This window comes from Humulus lupulus, chromosome 8 (assembly GCF_963169125.1).
Source record: "Humulus lupulus chromosome 8, drHumLupu1.1, whole genome shotgun sequence".
NCBI classification, from domain to species: domain Eukaryota; kingdom Viridiplantae; phylum Streptophyta; class Magnoliopsida; order Rosales; family Cannabaceae; genus Humulus; species Humulus lupulus.
Window position 1 is genome coordinate 96,651,846 of NC_084800.1, and position 20,631 is coordinate 96,672,476.

Consider the following 20,631-nt stretch of genomic DNA (forward strand, 5'->3'; position numbering starts at 1 on the left):
GGCTAGTTACTTAGAGCCAGTGCTAGAAGGCCCAGGTGACTACATCATCACATGGCTATGGGCTACAAGATCCAACATGATTATTAGAATCTCAAGTGTTTATCACTCATTTGATTAGGGCTACACTCCCCAGTATGATTATCAGAATCTCAAGTGTTAATCACTCATTTGATTAGGGCTACAAGCCCCAGCATGATTATTAGAATCTCAAAGTGTTAATCACTCATCTGATTAGGATTGACTTGATAGTCATCCATACATGGGGGAAGGATCCACTATCATTATCTGGACTTATTTGCATGCATGAATAGGCTATTAATGCTAGGCATGACTATTATGGCTTAGTAACATGTTATTACTGTTCATGCGTATATTGAGTTTTCTTGCTGAGCTTTGGCTCACGCGTGCTATGTGGTGCAGGTGAAGGCAAAAGAAAGCTAGACCATCCTTGAGATGGAGAGCTTAGGTGACGATGTGTACATATGCGGCTGCTCAACCGCCATGGCCGAGAGTTTAAAGAGGAACTAGGGTTAAACCCTATTTTGCCGCTTGGGTCGGCTGGTTGTAAATCTTTTGTTGTAATTAACCTTTAAATTATAATTTTTGGGATCCCAATGTATACAGTAAACGTTTTAGTGAAACGTTGTATCTTAACCAAAAATTTTAACCCTAAACTGTTAATCATACTTAGTTAAACAATTATGGCCAAATGACTCGATTAGCGAGTTTAGCAATGTTTTAAAATGCACAGTGTAACGGTCCCTGGGTAGTAGGGCATTATAGATTTGGTCACTGTGGATTATAATTATGGTTATATGTTCTAAAGCATTAGTCCTAATATTAAGTTAGTGCACAGGATTTACACTGACTTATTAATCCACGATATTATCTACTTACACAATATAGTGTGATGTCCTATCCAGGACATTGACCAAATAGATAAGATTAGATGTATTTCGTTACATCAGACTAGACCGGTATTGATTATAGATATATAAGTAAAGTACCGTTATTAACTAATCTAATCATATCATAAAGGTTACCATAGGTCAATTCAATCCCAATTCTGAGTGATTAATATTCCAATGATTTTATTATTAAAGTCCTTAGAATTTTTTGTTACTAGCTTACCCTACGAACTAGCCCATACTTACATATTGGGGACTTGGTAGTATAATTGAGTTTTAGTATTTATCATAGGTATGAATTCTATAGCTTCTATCTAAGAAGTGAAATGATGATTTCCTTATAGCTTAATTCAAGCATTAAATGATAGATAACTCATTTATGTAATTAAGTTTACGGAAATATCATTTACAAGGAACTTAGTGGGATTTAAGGATAAAATACAAATGATGGGTAAAATGGTAATTAGCACATGTCTCATTGGTCGTTCATCTATAGATGGTTGAATGATGGTAATGGTTGTTACAAGGACTTAATAAGGTAGTGAAATCATTCATATATAAATTCACGGTAACTCAATGGAACTTGATTTCATGGATCCATGGTCTTCGCATCACCTTTGAGTAAATCATCTAGAATGTCTCAATTAATTGAGTTAATTATCAATTAGGATTTTTAAAGTTGACTAGGTCAATTTTATAGAGATATCTGATTTAGAGAATAAAAGAGAATACTGGGCATATTTATTAATGATAACAAATTGATGTTAATATTAATAAATAATATTAAATCAAGTTTCAAATTATAAATTGTTAATTTGAATAAGGATTTAATTATTTAAATTAATTAATTATAAAATGTACAAATAAAATGGTCTTTGATTTGAGTCCATTGGGCCTTAAATTTAAGACACATATCATGAGCCCAACCCATGTGGTGTGGGCCAACAATGATAGACTTTTATTTACATTTTATTGTTTAATTAATTTAATTAAGAAAATAAGTTCATGGATGTGTCTATAAATAGAGTGCTAGAGCTAGGGTTTTTATGATGGCAGTTGACAAAGAACAAGTTTTGGTAAGTGTTCAGCCATAGAAAACTCTAGAATTACACTCTTCTAGCCACTCTCTCTTCTGTTCTTCTAGATCTCTATCTTATGTGTTGAGAACCAGCTCACACTAGTTCTAGGTTGATTAAAGGCTTAGTAAGGAAGATTGTGTTGCTGATCCAGTTCAGGTTCTTGAATATATCATGCTACTACCAGGATTCAAGGGTTAGAGAACCTGAAGGAAGGAGTTGGTCCAGTTCGCTGTGTAATGTAAGTTTCTAATTACTTTACTATGTATTTGTATCAATTTCATAGGAGGATGTTCTAGGAATTTGCATGTTTGTTTGATAATATGTGAATTACATGAAAATAAATAAGATTATGTAATACATTGACATCTTATGAGAAATTGACAGGAAAAGCACACAAATTAAGACACTTAAAAGTATTTGGATGCTTTGTATATGCACATCAGAAAAAAGATAAGCTAGACACTAGGGCAGTAAAATGTATGTCTTAGGCTATTGTATAGGCACTAAAGGGTATAGGTTGTGCATTAAAAAAAAGAATCATTTTGAAGTCTTAATTTCTAGAGATGTTATTTTCAATAAAAAAGGAATTTCCTCACTTGAGAGCCGAGGAAGGTTTATATTTTGTGATTGCAAGGTTCACAGGTACAAAATGATAATCTTGCAAAATTTAAGGTGGAATTGATGAAATTTGAAGTTGAACCAAGTACACCAGAACATAATGTTGAAACATACATAATATATGTTACCACAAGAGACACAACAGAGCAATCTGAGTTGGCAGATTACAAACTAGAAAGGGACAGGACAAAGAGAGCCATTAAACCTCCAGTTAGACTAGGAGAAGTTGATCTGATAGCTTATGCATTAGTTGTGGCTTAGGATTAGGATATACCATAACCAACATGATATGAAGAGGTCATTCTAGTGAGTATAAAGAGATGTGGCAAGCGACTATGTATGTGGATTATTTGAGGAAGAGCGAGACTTGGGAATCGGTTCCTAAACCTAAAAACCATAAGAAGATCACTTGTAGACGGTTGTTCAAAGTCAAGGAAGGAATTGACCATAGTGAACTGATGAGGTTTAAGGCCCATTTAGTTGAAAAAGGATTCACACAAGTGGAGGGGACTAGTTATACCAAGGTGTGTTCCCCAATGGTTAAATTCAAGACCATTAGAATGATGTTAGTCATTGTTGTGCAACTTGTCTTGAGGTGAAATAACTAGATGTCAAAACAACGTTCGTTAATGAGTTTCTTGAAGAGGTGATTTATATGCAACAACCCCCGGGTTTGAGGTGGAACAAGGAAAGAAAGAGTTGGTTTGTTTACTGAAACGTTCACTGTATAGGCTGAAACAGTCATCCAGGCAATGAAACAAAAGGTTCAACTCCTATGCTCAAGAGATAGGCTTCCAAAGGTCCATGTTTGTATTTCAAGAATTTGGAGTCATCTACTACTGAGTGTTTGTTATTATATGTAGATGATATGTTGATATTCGCCAAAGATAAAGACATTATTCAGACTATGAAAGAGAAACTCAAATCTGAATTTGAGATGAAGGACTTGGGACAAGCCAAGAGGATTTCAAAGATTGAGATTTATAGGAACAAGATTGAAGGGAAATGGTGATTAGTCAAGCAAGGTATATAGATTGAGTTTTGAATAGATTTAATATGAATGATGCAAAGACTACTATTGCTCCTATGGCTGAGCATGTCAAGTTATCTTCCGAGTAATGTCCCAAGAGTCAATAGGAAAACAAGGACATGAGTAATGTGCCTTCTCCAGTAGCGGTTGGTTGCTTGATGTACATTATAGTATGTATTAGACTCGATCACTTATGCTTTTAGTGTTTTGAGTAGGTTTATGTCAAATCCCGATCAAGAACATTGGTCTTCATTAAAATGGTTACTGAGATATCTAAAAGGGACATCAAACTAGGGTTTAGTGTATGAGAAGAATTCGGGGAAGGTGAATTTGAGTGGTTTTGTTGATTCAAACAATGCTTCTAATAGAGATACTCGAAGGTCTCTTACTTCTTACATCTTTCTGGTAAACCGAAGTTGCATTTGTTGGAAGTCTTAAACACAATAGGGTGTAGCTTTTTCAACTACAAAAGTTGAGTTTATGACAACAACCAAGGCATTCAAAAAGAAGATATATGGTTACAAGGTGTTTTGCAATAATGGAAGTTGTTGAAGGACAAATGTACCATTTATTCTGATAAACAATCATCTATTCATTTGCACAAGAAACCTTCCTATCATGAGAAGAGCAAACATATATACATTCACCTATATTGGATTAGAGAGAATATACAAGATTTTAGAGCTTGAGAAAATGCCCATGGAAGACAACTCAGCAGATCTAGGCACTAAAGCCCTTCCATTCAACAAGTTAAAGCACTGTTTGCACTTACTGAATCTTGGTGATGGATAAATGAGCTAAGCACGCCACAAGCACTCCAAGGTTTCCAAAAGTGTGGAATCTCTGAAGAATGAAGGTGGAAATTAGGGGTGATCAGGATTCAAATCAATCCAATTACTCTGAACCAATCCAAACCAATCTAATTACAAAAATTTAGATATCCAATTACAATTTGATTGGATTGGATTTGTAAAATTGGATATGAATTGAATTTGATCGAATGGTGGATGAGACTATAAAAATCCAATTAGATTCCTATTCAATCAAATTACAATAAAAATATATATTCTTTTTATATATATATCATATTAATTATAAATATATTTAATTTTCTTACCTTTTTTCTTAGCTTTTAGCACTTTAGAAATGTTATTGTTGTTACCTTCATGTTATGTTATTATAGTAATCTAGTTATTAGTTTTGAGAAATTAGTATTAAGAATTTAATGGACTTAATGTTGTAAACTTAATATTTCAATAACTTAATGTGAAAATTGTAAAGACATAATTTAGTATTATTACTACACAATGTCTAGTTTTTTATATATATTTTTTACTTGTTAATTTCTTTAATTTTAAAATTTAGATTTAAATATAAAATAATCGATCAAATCTAATTACGATTGGATTTGATTTTTAGGCCAAATCAGATTAGATTGAATGATGATTTTCAACATCCAACATTTAATTGAATTGGATTAGTTAGGAGTAAAAATGTTAGATTAAATTAGATAAGCACCCCTATTAGAAATTGTGGAAATTAATTCTGTTTCAACATGTCTATTGTCTATCACAAAGGAAACCTCTATAAATACCCAGCCAACTCAATTCATTTGTACCAACAAGTCAACAGAACACATTTAGAGTTTTACAATCTAGAAAGAGAGTCTACTGTTAGAGAGAGAAGCATCTCAATACTGTGTGTTGAAGATTGAGTGCTTGGGTGTACTTGGGGTTTGGGAAAGTGAGTGAAATCAAGTGTGATCACTTCCCTGTATGAGAAGTAAATGAGAGATTGCCAACTGTGGTGATTGTATTCTGTTTGGATTCATTAGTGGAGATTATGGTATTGCTCAAACAGGATGTAGGATCAATTTATTTATTTGAACTAGTATAATTTATTTTTGCTCTTTAACTTTAGCTTTATATTCTTGAAATGTTTTATTGTTTCCGCTCGTATAGTGGTTCAGTGTTGAGTCTCTTTTGATTTGTCTATTGAGACATTACGCAACAGTAATTACCATTTGTAAAAAATAAATTGTACATATAAATAAAAAATATCAATAAAAAGTTGAAAATTGGTCTTGTTAACGATACATATGACAATAGATTTTGTATGATGAAATTATCTTAATTTTTTAGTATAATAATTAGCTTATATCGCTAGGTAATTAAGTATTTGGATTAAACTTTCTAACTAGTATGCCAAAAGACGTAATAAATATATTCAATTCAATTATGTGCTTTATTCTAAAGATGATCAAAATGTATTATGACATGAACTATAGGCATAAAAATAATTTTTTTTATGGGAAATTAGCACCAAAAGTTCCCAATTATGTTAACAATTTATGAATTAGTATCCAATCTTTTTTTTTTTTTTTTTTTTTTTGTGGGAAAGACCCAATGTCCATTTCCGTCAAGTTTTCTAATACCCACTCTATTACAGTTGTTAACGGTTGACTAGGTATACACGTGATGTAATGTAATTGGTTCATTTATAATATTTAAAAAAAACTCATTAAGAAAAATTAATTAAAATACATTTAAAAATTAAAAAATTAACAAAAAAATACATTTAAACCAATTCAAAATTAAATTATAAATTAATATCAAAATTAAAAACAATGAATTTAAAAACTAATTTTTCACTGAATTCATTTTAAAATTTAAAATATTATTAAAAATATATTAAAGATAATAAAATAATTAGAAGTCTTAAAATAATTTAAAACTAATTACATCTTTTGGGCAGATTGGAGGACAGTTTGAAGCCTTCAACTATGTCCATGCTTATCTTCTAGGCATTGCATCTTCTTTAGGTACTTGACATTTTTTATCTTCTTCAACTGAGAAGATCGGAGGAGGACAGTTCGAAGCGTTCAAGCATGCCCACGCCCATATCTGAAGCGTTCAAGCATGCCCTAGACCAGAACATGTTGCTTACGAGGAAGAAGATGCCGCCTCTTGTGAGGAATAAGATGTAGCCGCCTCTGAGGAAGAAAAAGAAGAAGATGAGGAGGCATGTGAAAGATCATTAGATCTAGGTTAGGTTAGAAAATAATTTTTTTTTAATTTTTAATTTTTTAGGATTGAATTATTTATCTTTAATTTAGGATTTTATATTATTAGGATTAAATGTATTTTAATATACTAGGTGCAAGCAACATGTAATGCATTTTGTTTAGTTTTATTAAGTTCTTTTGATTGTTATATAAATTTTAAATAAATAAACAATATTGTATATAAAAGAATGACATAAACATATTAAAAGAAAAATTAACAAAAATATTATTTATGTTTTTTAAAAAAATATATATATATTATAGCATTTTAGATCACAAACTACCATATTTAAAGTAGGAAACATTTATGATATAATTAAAATTACACATCAATAATTGGATAATACACTTGCTAATTCTTGATAAAAGAGAAATATTATTATAATTTCTTATGTAGGCACACAGTCATACTATTTGTACACGCACGTCACTTACATATAATGTATTTATAATATTTTTTATTATTTACTATGAATATATATATATATATATATTTATAACATTTAAATTAATATTAATATAATTAATACATATTTATTTTTAATTAGTTTTAAAAATATATTCCGTTAAAGTTAACAAAGAAAATCATTAAAACCAAGAAAAATTATTAAATACACATTTTTTATATATAGAAATATATATTTTTTATTTTTAATTTAAAAAAAATATAAAGTGGACCAATTGTGTGATGTCATATGTCTAATGAGTCACCACTTAATAGTTTTAATGTAATGGGTACCTATGATACCCGACGAAAGTATATATTGAGTACTTTTCCAAAAAAAAAAAAAATGAACTAATCTACAAATTTTTTAACAGATACTTTTGTCGCTAATTCTTCAATTTTTATTTATTCTTCTACATTGAAATACCTCACATTCGAATATGAAGAAAGGTGAAAGTAGTTTTTGTCTAAACTTTAACGAATTGAACTATGCATTGGTTTAATAGATTGTTGTTAGGCAATCACTTTAGCTAATTTAACAATATTCTTTTTGTCAAAGTCAGCAATCAATCAGCGTTATGTTCAACTTGCCTGATCATTTGGCATATGAGAATTATGGTTATTGCTTATCTAGTCAAAAGCTTTATGCTCATTTTTTTTTTCCACTTTGGAAATAAATTGTTGCTTAAAAGCTAAATACACCCATTTACGATATATCCTCTAAAATATTCTTTACTTTGAATGTTGAAAAAGGTTATGCTTATACGTTTATATATGTTTATATATCTAGACACACCTATGTGTGTATTACATGTAGTTAGATTACTTGTGTGATAGAAGACTAAAAGCTATGATGTTTACTCGCATAAGTATATGTGGATAGATGAAGTATTCTAGTGTATGAATGAACATTAGTTAGGCAAAACAACATTTAATGAATCACCAATGATTTGATTAATTTGCTACTTTCCTTAGAGATAGAAATCAATTAAACATATATAAAAAGCATCTTAGCATTGTGTCTAAGATTTTCTTATAATTAGTTATTGTATTATTGTTGACTATCTCTCTAATATTGGATATTACACACTAATGCATTTAGGTCTTACAAATATTAAAAAAAAAATTCCTTGGTATATTGCCTATCTAAAGAGTTTGGCATGCATACATTCTTAATTTATTCTTTAACTTTATGCATGAAAATGACTATGAGCATTTATTATAACCATTGTGCTTAATTATGAATTATTATAACTATTTTTTTACATAAATAAACAATTGAGTATTGTTATGGGACGAAATTTGTTGGTGCTTAGTCGGAACATAACTGTGTGTGGGTTGTCGCCGAGGGCAAAGCCACTTGAAGGCGAGCAGGGGCAGCTACCTTGTAACAACCCTCAAAATATACAAGACCAAAACATGCAAAAATCTAAACTTTTACTTTATATCATTGTACCAAAAGTCCATATAATTTTTTTTAAAAAAAAAAAGAGTCCTGTGCACACACTTTTAGTCTAGCAAACATAATTACAACTACTCTTTTACAGAGTTATAGCAAAACAGAGGTCAAAAAAGAAATAGCAAGCTCCCAGCTTTTTCATTTCAAAATGGTGTTCCATCATAAACCTCCCAAGACAGACCACATGTATATATCCACAAGCAGAATCTGGTGCCCACTGCTCCACTTTTATTTTGCACTTACCTACAACATGAAACAACTAGGTAAGTGGAAACACTTAGTAAGAATAGCCTTACACACAAGTATACAATTCTCAATAATAGCCCTAACAGAAATCAAGCACATTGGTTGTGCCCAACAACCAATGTTCATACATATCAAAACAACTTGCATTCAGAAAATCACAAGCATTCTAGATATATAATCATATTTGAAATAAATACTCTGGTTATTTCTAACAACCAAGTTCACACATAACACGATAGTCTATACTCAGAAAATTCCCAGAACATTCAAGATATATAATCATATCCAAAATAAATACTCTGGTTGTTTCTAACAACCAAGTTCACACATATCACAATAACCAGCACTCAGAAAATTCCCAGAACATTCAAGATATTTAACCATATCCAAAATAAATACTCTGGTTGTTTCTAACAACCAAGTTCACACATATCACAATAACTTGCACTCAGAATATTCTCAGAACATTCAAGATATATAACACACATCATACTAATCAATAGATTAACAACAAGGGATACAAGCCTCAACCCGGTTCTCGTATTTATGTCCTGGCTCCAACCAGGACTATATTACCATTGTCCTAGCTCCAACCCAGACTACATTGTTTACCATGTCCTGGCTCCAACCCGGACTATATTATGCTAGGGTTCTAGCTCTAACCCAAACCTACTTACCATTTAGTCGCAGAATGCAAAAGCATTGCAAGAGTAGGCATTAAGCATACCCTAGTTTTAATGACCCATACAAAACTAGTATAATATACTAATACAAGCAAACACTATTGTATTCATGTTGTAGCCAAGAAAGAGAAATGATAACTTACTTGGAGTCCTTCGTTCCCAGTTGGATCATTAACACCGCTATTTGTTTTCCCTTTCGCGACTACTGTAATTAATACAATGTACTCGGATTAAACTATGTCATACTCTTCTAGCTAATATTCTTTGATAGCTACATGCAATAAAGTTCTCTTAGAGACTCTATACTATAACCTCTTATACACCTTACATTGTATAAAACTGAATTTCATTTTAGTCTTTATGGTATCTTGAGAAAATCGGCCTCACCGCAACACGATCTCCGTGCTATGCATTTTAATATTCTTTAACTAAAGAACTCTCTTATCAGATACTCATATTTTGGATTTTAGAGAAATGAGTTTTAAATAACTCTTAACTTTAGAAAAATACCGACTTTTCTCTCTCTTACGAAAGTTTACCGTTTTCTATAATTTACCAAAATACCACTTTTTGACCATTTATGTAACGACCCAAATTTTCTAATAAGGCTTAGGGCCTTGATTAGGAGGGCAGGATGGCAAATTATGGAATTATACGATTATATGATATATATATATATGTGTATCATTATGTGAATATGTGAATATCATTATAATATGACTTGATATGCATGTTTATGTTTATTAAATATGCATGTGGGCCCATTTATGTTTAATTGGGCAATTTTCATATTTTGGCCCATTTTGAGTATATTTGGCATATATGTGGTATGTGTGTGGTGCTTCATTATTATTTAGTTATGCTTGGGTTACACAACATGAGACGATCCTAGGAAGCAAGCAAGTGGGAAAGTCACAACGGGATTCATACTTGGCTCGGAGCAAGTCAATGGGTATTTTGGGTATTTAGCACATTAACGGGATATTGGGTAATGGGAATAAATATTTGATGACAAATTGGGAGTTAGTGGGATCAGGAGGAAATTCTGGGAATTTTGACTATTTTACCCCGAGGGGCGTTTTTGGGACCCCGAGCATTAGGATTTTCTTGAGGTTACTTAAGCTTGAAGTAACCTGTTAGAAACGTAAAAAGAATGTTCAATACATTCTCTCTCTCCTGTTCCCTTTTTTACACCCGATCACATTTTCGAAGGAAACTTGAGTTTTAGGGCTCGGATTCAGGCAAGGATCGAGGCATAGCGATTCTAGGGAAGATTAGAAGCTTTTTATTCGGAGGATTTAGTTGGGAAATGACTCAATCAGAGGTAATCCAAGTTTTGACTTTTTAAAGCTTGAATTGGATTTTATGTTTTGATGAATTTTTGGATGAATTAAAGGTTAGGTTTTATTGGTATTGGATAATTAATATGTGTGAGAACTTTGATTTTGGGATTTGGAGATGTTTGGATAGGTTTTTGGAAGGTTTTTAAATGAAGAATACGAAGGTTTTTGGCTGGTTCGTGGTTGGGCCGCGGCCCTGTTCTAGGGCGCCGCGGCTCAGGCTTGAAGAAGGAGGAGGCTAGCTGATGGGCAGGTAGGGTCGCGGCACAAGGTGGGTGCGCCGCGGCGCAAGGTGCAGTCAGAGTAGAGGCTCGACCTCTGTTTGGAGGCGTGCCGCGACTCAGTGCTGGGGGGCCGCGACGCTTAAGGGCAGTTTTGCCCAGATTTGGTTTTTAGTTGTGGGAACTTAACTCTAAGGGCCTGGGATCGATCCTACTACCCAGTTGAGTGGGATTCGACGTTCTGGAGGCTTGGGAGGGTCTGGAATTATTTATTTACTCATTTTGATGAGGTTTTATATTATGGTTGTGACTAGGTTATGGCTAGGGGCTTGGAAAAAGGATCATGCTTATGGCTCGTTTATTGGTAACCTGTGCTTGGACCAAAGGTAAGAAAACTGCACCCAGTATGTGATATGCATGGTTATTGATGAGGCATGTTGAGTACTCTATATATTGAAATTTATTGCATAGTAAATGCATAGCACCTTTGCTTATCTTTGTATGGCATTGACCTATGAGTCAGGAAACGGCAATGGTGTCAGTATTGATTGTGAAGCTGTGACTTATTAGTCAAGTTCGGCAGTAGTACTGAGCACTGGTCGTATGGCATTGACCTATGAGTCAAGAACGGTATCAGCGTGTTTAACGCAAGCCGAAAATATTAAATCTAATTGACATAAGCATTATCAACATAAATATGAAATGCTTGATCGACCCCAAATTCGATGAAAACAAAAGCGCTTGTCTAGTCTAAAGGCTAGTTACTTAGAGCCAGAGCCAAAAGGCTCAGGTGACTGTAATGTCACATGGCTAGGGTGTTGAACCCAAGTTCGTGAGTCCATATTCACTTATCTGGTTAAGGTGTGGAACCTAAGTTCGTGACTCCATAGTCACTTATCTGGTTAGGGGGTGGAACCCAAGTTCGTGACTTCCTAGTCACTTATCTGATTAGGCTGCAAGCCCCAGCATGATTACTAGAATCATTATTGATATTCACTTAGGATTGACTTGATAGTCATCCATACAGGAGGCCAGGGCCCACAATAATTTACTTGAACTTACTTGCATGCATGAATATGGCTATTATGATTTAGTGACATGTTATTACCTGTTCATGAGCATATTGAGTTTTCTTGCTGAGCCTCGACTCACGGGTGCTATGTGGTGCAGGTAAAGGCAAAAGAAAGTTGGATCATCCTTGAGTTGGAGAGCTTAGGTGACGATGTGTACATATGCGACTGCTCGACCACCACGACCGAGGGTTTAAAGAGGAACTAGGGTTAAACCCTATTTTGCTGCTTAGGTCGGCTAGTTGTAAATATTTTATTGTAATTTAACCTTTAAAATATATTTTCGAGATCCCAATGTATATAGTAAACCTTTTGGTGAAACGTTGTATCTTTAACCAATTTTTTTAACCATAAACCGTTAATCACACTTAGTTACACGATTATGACCAAATGGCTCAGTTAGCGAGTTTATCACTGTTTAAAATGCACAATGTAACAATCTCTGGGTAGTAGGGCGTTACAATTTATAAATAATATCTGACAATGATACCCCGTTCTCTTAAAGTTTCTACAAAACCCAAACTCCCATTTTTACGATTTTTATCCATAACCTAGGATCTCTTTTTATGTTATTTTTCAAAAAAAGGGCAATTGGACCCTTAACTTATAAAATGGTAAAAATAAACTTTTAAATTAACTCAAGCTGATTGGTGATTGGTTAAATCTCCAAATCCTTAGTTATCTTCGCAAAGAATTATTTCTTTGCATTTCCAATACTTTAATGTCATTATATGTTTTAAATTGATAAAGTCTCGTTTTTAAGCTTTTGCCCTAAATTGAGTTTTTCAACCAAAACCCTTAAACTACTGTTCATGTATTCTGTGTCATAAGGATGAGAACTAGGTGAAAGTATCAGGTCAAAACTTGTTTTAGGGTAGCAGAACTAACCTCCCAAAAATCATTTTTCGTTAAGAATCAAAATTACTACCTTTCAGTTTTTAGGAAAAATTTAGAAAACTTATTTCTCTTAAAACGTGGCACAATTTTCTCTAAACTTTTACAGGAGTCCTTATACACACCTTAACTAATTTCCTTCAAAATTTCATAATTGTTGGGATGGAAAAACCCATTCAAATATTTAAAGCAATCTGGGTAGTGCCTGCTGCCCATAAATTTTTCTCAGATTTTAAGGTAACTTTGAAAATTTATTTCTCACATAACATAGCCCAGTTATTTCTAAAATTTTACAAGGATCTTTATACATGTCTAAATTATATATATATTTTTTTAAATTTCATAATTTTTAGAATAATAAAAATTATCAAAATGTTTAAAGAAATCTTGGCAGTGCTTGCTGCCCAGAAGTTTTGTTTCCAGATTTAGGGCAAAGTTTGAAAAATCATATCTCTTATACCATAACAAATTTTCCTCTAAAATTTTACAATGACCCTTAGAAATATTTAAAATAATACCCTACCAAATTTCATAGCTTTTAGATTACGGAAACCCGTTAAAAAATCAAAACAATCTAGGCAGTGCATGCCGCCTAGAAATTTTCTAGATTTACATCAAAATGCCAAAAAGTGCATAACTTTGGTTTAAAAATACATTTTTACGATTTTTCAAAGCCTATAATCAAGTACTCACAAATAACTATGCAAATACATAAATATTTTTCACAAACAGAGGCAGTAGAGTACGATCTGACCCGCTGGAAGCCAGACCATGAAATTTTGACAGCATGCATTTTTACACAATTTAACAACAATAAGCATTTCTAGCATAACCCTAGCCACACGCATGCATGCAAATCATCAAATCATAAAATATCAAACTTAAGCATAAAATAAGTTCCAAAAACCATCAAAATAACCTATACAATCATATCTACCAACATAAATCACAAAACTCAAGAACAACTATAAATTTATACCTTTGATAGTTCTAGCTTGGAGATGTGTTTTCCTTAGCTTCTCAAACTCCCCCTTTGTGCTACACACTCCCAAACTGATCCCAAAGTCACACATGCAGATTTTTAAGAGAGAGTTAGGGTAGAAAGACTTAGATGAGGGAGAAAATATGCAAACTACCAAGATCTCTTACCTTGCTTTCACTTGATCACCAAAGTGTTAAATCCTTGAGATCCTACTTGTAAAAGCTACTCTTGAACTCTTAAAAACAAGATCAATGTCATGCATGACTATTAGATCACATGCATGCATAATAAACCCTTAGGGTTTTGGGTTTGAATAGGAAAGGAGGAGAAAAGATGAAGTAGGTTTTGAAACTTACTCCACACAAGTGTTCTCTTGAGCTTCTCCCTTCTTCAATAGGGAAATGAGTGTGCTTAGCTCATGGAGAGAAAGAATCGCAGTAATGGAGAGTAGAGGGACTTAGGGTTTCGGTTTTGGGGAGAGGAAAGGGAAGAGAGTGTTTGTAACGCCCTAGTTACCCCAAGACAGTTACGGTGAACTTTGAACCGTGCTTAACTCGCTAACCGAGTTCCTTGGTTAAAACCAAGCTTCTAGGTGTTATTAATAGGTTAAGGTGGAAAACCAATCAAAAGGAAATGGTATATTTTATTTAAAACATAAAACTATTCATGGGCCCATAAAAGCGTTTACAAGTTATTTACAATGCGAAATGGTCATTACAATATACAATTTACAGCCTGCCGATCTAAGCAGCAAAAATAGGGTAGACCCCCTAGTTCCCCTGAGAACTCCTTGGCCGTTGTGGTCAAGCGGCCGCATATGTACACATCACCACCTAAGCTCTCCACTCAAGGCTGGGTGAGCTTTTCTTTCCCTTTACCTGCACCACATAGCACCCATGAGCCAAAGCCCAACAAGAAAACTCAATACTGCAAGAATATAATATCAAACGATGATCATAATAACCATCCATGACTTTTTGTCCAAAATAGAGGAGTGACAGTTGTAAAAGTCACTAAGGTGGGTTCTGTTCCCTTTACAAATAAGTGATCATTTCACTAGCTTAAACAAGATAGGTGTAACGCCCTACTTCCTTAGAGCCGTTACTAAGTGAGTTTAAAAACGTGCTTTCAACTCGCTAATCGAGGTTTTAGGTCAAACAATGTAATTAAACCATAAACAAAGGAAAAACTTTAGAAATAGTAATTTCCATAGAAAATCATAAAATTTTTACACTTGGGATCCCAAAATACAGTTTAGAAATATTTACAACATATAAACTGAACCAAGTCAACTAATGACAAAATTTAGGTTTATTTACAAGCATCTCCCAAAACTCTCTGGCTGTGGCAGCCAGGCTGGCCAAACATGTACACGCCGCCTCATGCCTGCTGTACTCATGATTGGTTAACCTTCTCTTTACCCTTACCTGCACCACAGAGCATCTGTGAGCCGAAGCCCAGCAAGAAAACCCACAAACAGATAACATATGCAACACATATATCAAGCATATAAACAGGCCACCAATAGGCTAAACACATACGGCCTAGCCGTCCTAGGCATTTTCCAAGCCCTTGGTTCGTGGACCACGCCGTGTGGATATCCCAGGTATCCTTTTAGGGACTCGCCCTGGCAACTCTCACTCCACGTGCTCAATGCTGCTCCCGGCCCCTTGCCATTCTCGGCCTTGCACTCAACGTGCCCAACACCGTTCCCGGCCCTTCGCCGTTCTCGGTCTACACCGTTCCCGGCTCTTGCCGATCATTCACATCATAACATACATAGCATAGCAAGCAAGTACATAATTCTAGCATACTCAGTTAAAGGGCTACGCCTCGTAGTTTTAACATATCGAGCTCAGCCCTGCACACTAATTCTATTCAAGCACTTTGGGCTCAGCCTTGCACACAAGCTCTATGGGAACAAGGGTTTTCTTACGTGAGTTCCGAGCTTTCTGAGCACCGATGCCCTGAGCACAGTCCTCTATCTTGAGCCTCGCCGAAACCCTAGTCACAACACATTAACAATATCCATCCATCAAGTTCTAATCCAATAAATAACTTCGAGCTAAAACCCTAACCTCCGGGACCTTGAATTCTATCAATCCGGGTGATAAAATCCATCCCGACCCTTAACCATTGAGTTCCCAAGCCTAAACACCCCTAAAAGCACAATCTGGCACTAAGAGCCGCGGTCCCACCCTCAAGAGTCGCAGCTAGCCTCAAAACAGAGGCTAGCACACCCCTGCAAAACACACGGGCTGTGGCGCGCGCACCAAGCACCGCGACGCGCATGAACTCCTCGGCCACACTCGGCCGCGCGCACACACAGGCCGCGGCGCGCCCCTCCTAAGGCCGCGGCCCTCACCACCGAACCCAGAATTTCCATCTTCTTCCCTGCATTTTTCCTCAAGCTAACTCACCCAAAACTCATCTATCAAACCCAGATAATTGACACATATGTTCCAGCTCAATAACAACTCAATAACAACATCAAAACCCATCAAAATCTGCTCCAAAACCCAACTAAAATACCCAAACACAGATCAAGCTTAACTAACATGCATACTCTAACAAACCAGCAACAATTCTCAACATAATCCCCATAATTAGAGCTTACCTTGCTAAATTAAGCTTCAGAACCAGTTCCCTATGCTTAAATCTTCAAGCTTCAAGCTCCCTTAAATCCCTCAGCTGAAATCCCTTGGCTTTAAGTTAGTTTCTCTTAAGTTTCCCTTTGGGTTTGCCTTAGAGAGTGAAAGAGTGAAGAAGATGAAAGCTATCTCAGTTAAGAGAGAATGTGTATGTTGGTTTCCCCAAAGTTCTAAGTAATTCCTCCTTTTTGTTTTACTTAACTTAAGTCTAAAGGGTTACCTCAAGGCTCGGGGTACCAAAACGTCCCCGAGGACAAAATGGTAAATTTCCCCAATATTCCCGCCTAGACATTCTATCCTCAAATATATCTCCAAATATTTATTTTCATGTCCCGATAATCCCATAACACACCTAGTACCCAAATTACCCCTCGACTCGCCCCGAGTCGAAATCTCAACCCTGTTGTGACTCTCTGGCTAACCGCTCCCCAGGACTGTCTCGGATCGTGCTGCACAGACATATCACATATATATAACATTTATCACACCTATGCCCCTAATATCCAGACGTGGCCCACATACACATTTAACTCAATTAAACATGCATCATTATCATATATTCACATAAATCCACATATTAGCATATTAAATCACTTATTGCCCTCCAGGCACACTAATCAAGGCCCTAAGCCCGATTAGCAAATCCGGGTCGTTACAATAGGTATCTGATGAGATAGTCACCAACATAAACCTACCGAGTGACCATAGAGTCACTAACGTGGGATTCTGTTCCCTTAGCCATGTGACAAAACAGTCACCTAGGCCCTTGGCCCTGGCTCTGAGTAACTAGTCATAGACTAGACAAGCGCTTATAATTTTCATCGAACTTAGGGTCGTTCCAGCATTAATGCTCCATATGAGTCATTCAATGCCGATGTCAATTAGATCTAATCTTTTATCGGCTCTGCGTTCATGATGCTTATGCCGTTTCTGACTCTTAGGTCAGTAACACGCAACTGGTGCCGATTCTGACTAGTCAGTGCCATACACAAGTAAGCAAGATTTGCTAACCATTTAAAATGCAATCAATGTCCACATTTAATCAATCAACATGCCTCAATAATAACCACGCATGTCATATACATAGGGTGCAGTTTTCTTACCTCTAGTTCGAGCGAGAATTAGTAAAAGAACGATCCTTGAAAACGATCAACCTTTTTAGTTCCTTGACGGTCACCTGGTCATAACCAATTATGGGATTCCATCAATAAAATGAATAACAAAGGTTCCCGAACCAAAACCTAGCCTTTGAGACATCGAATCCTACTAAACCAGGTAGTAGAATCGATCTTGAGGCCTAAGGCTTGAATCCCCAAGCCAAAAACCTACTTTTGGCCGAAATGCCACTAAGGGCTACGACCCTCCCTCACCATGCCGCGGCCTGCCCCTCAACCAGAAGCGGCCCCCTTTCAATTCCCTAGCATGGGCTGTGGCCCTCCATCTCCATGTCTCGGTCCAATGGCCCTGCAGCTTCTCCCTTCCTCTTCCTCAAGCTTAGGTCGCGGTGCTCTAGAACAGAGCTGCGGTCCCACCTGAAACTCAACCAAAAACCCCTATTTTCCCCCTTCAAACTCATTTCAAAACCTCACAAAATCTCTCCCAATACCACCAAGCAACACCACCAACTATTACCACAACTTGTCCACCATACAAGCATCAAAACCTAAGCCTTACACCAATCAAAACTTCACCAAATTCCTCATTCAATGATAAAAAATCCAAACCTTAAACCAGCACAAAAACAGGGCAAGACACTATAAAGTGGAACTAGAACCTTACCTTAAGCTTGATTCGAATCCTCTTCAATGGCTGAACACTAGCCTAAGTCCTCAAGCTTCAAACTTCAAGTTTGAATCCAAACCTGCTTCAAAATTCAAAGGAGAAAGGAAGAGAAAAGATGAACGGGAGGAAAGAAACTAAATGCTCTGTTTTAGGTTCTTTTTCTACAGCCTTTGCCTTATATAGCCTAGGTTAAAAGACCATAATAGCCTCCAAGCTTAATTCCTCTCTTAACACGCCCCAAGGGCAAAACTGTCATTTTTCCACCTATCATGTTAATCATAATTAATAATCTCCAATTCCCGCTATTCTCAAATACCAATAAAATAATATCCCATTACTCTTTTATTTCTGGTAATTCTCTAATCATCAAACCACCCCGAGACTCACCCCGAGCCCCGAGCTTAAACCTGTTATGACCAAACTGATAATTTGAATTCAAAGATCATCTCATGCCGAATAGCTCGAACAAATCTACATTTAAATGTGGTCTCAACAACAGTTCATCGACATGCATACAAATATACAATTATGCCCTCAACAGGCCAAATTACCAAAACACCCCTGAGAAGAAATGTGGACCCACATGCATGCATTTAACATCATATTATATTATAATTCACATAAACATGCATGCAATAGTTTAATGGCATAATAAAGCAATTATGGCCAACCTGACCTACTAATCCGACCATTAAACCTCAATAGGGATTTTAGGGCATTACAATATTTTTCTTGAGGGAAAAGAAAATTCGAGAAAATGATTAGAAGTGTAAGAGAGCAATGATTAGGGTTTAGCTTGTGAGTGGGGTAAGGCTCTTACTCTTCCCCTAGGGTAGGTGTCCTAGGCTCTTGAGAGCCCTAGGCATAGCCTTGCCGTCCTCCCCTCTCTCTCTCCTCCCTTGCAAAAGATCTTTATGCCCTTGCTCCTTTTTACCTCTCTCCTTAGACACTCACGGTCCCTTTCGTAATTTTACTTATCTAAAATTCCCTAAAATTTTACCCTATAGTTTTTAAATATCTCCAAGCTTAATTAATTAAATTAAATATGACCCAAAAATAAAATTTGTCACACACGACATAATTTTGGTAATTTGATCAAATTGACCAAAATGCCCTTAGAGGCCCGAGCAAGAAATTCTATTTCCTAAGCCCGGTTGATTGGAATTCAAACCTCAATAAATTTTTCATAAACTTATTGGCTCGAATATAAAGTCCCAGTTGCCATACAAAATTAATATTTTTATGCCATAGTATTTCCTATTTTATTTAATCTGAGATTTTTATCCCATTAGGGTTTATTCCTTGGTCCGAGACCAATCTTTATTTGCATAAAGCTAGATCCTTTACCAAATCATTACATCGGCTATAAACTAATTATCCCAAATTCATATAATATCATTTATCAAAATAATATTCCACATAATTCTTCATTGGCTCCAACTGGCTATTAACGAGTGTTCGAAACACAGGATGTTACATACCTCAGCTAAAAAAATGAAAGAAAATAAAAATAGAATACACATCTATCCTGTATGTGAGAAAATAAAATTTAATATTCTTGCCCCAATTCAATAAAAAGTTCAACTTAATCTATATATGGATCCGGTTAGCGCAGCCCTGAAGAGCCATCGACAAATTGAAGAAACAATCATCACTTCTTATGACTATTACTACAAAGCTAACAACATGCGAGTTCCAAATACAACGACTCTCTGATAACCCAAAGTATGTATTTGCAAGTTAATTTCAATTCAAGTTTAAATTTTATCAACTTATTAATTTAAGTAATTGATTATTAGTGTCCATACCAACCGAGAAACATGGAATATGGAATTTACGTGATGAGGATGATGAAGGAATTGATTCAAGCTCTTAACCGGCCAAGTTACTTGAAGGAGATATATTATTTATCTATTTTCAAAGTTAATATTTGTTAAAAATATATAAATTACATAATAATTTAATTATTATATTCTTCTTTTTTTTTTTTTTTGTAGCTCACCAAAACTACATACACGCAAGCAGAACTTAAAGAGATGGAACAAGAATGAGCACAAGATATGTTGACGATAATCCAAAATCATCAATGTTCAGTTTATTTTCTTTTATTTAGTATAGTATAGTAGTATATATATCGAAATTAACAATATATGCAATGT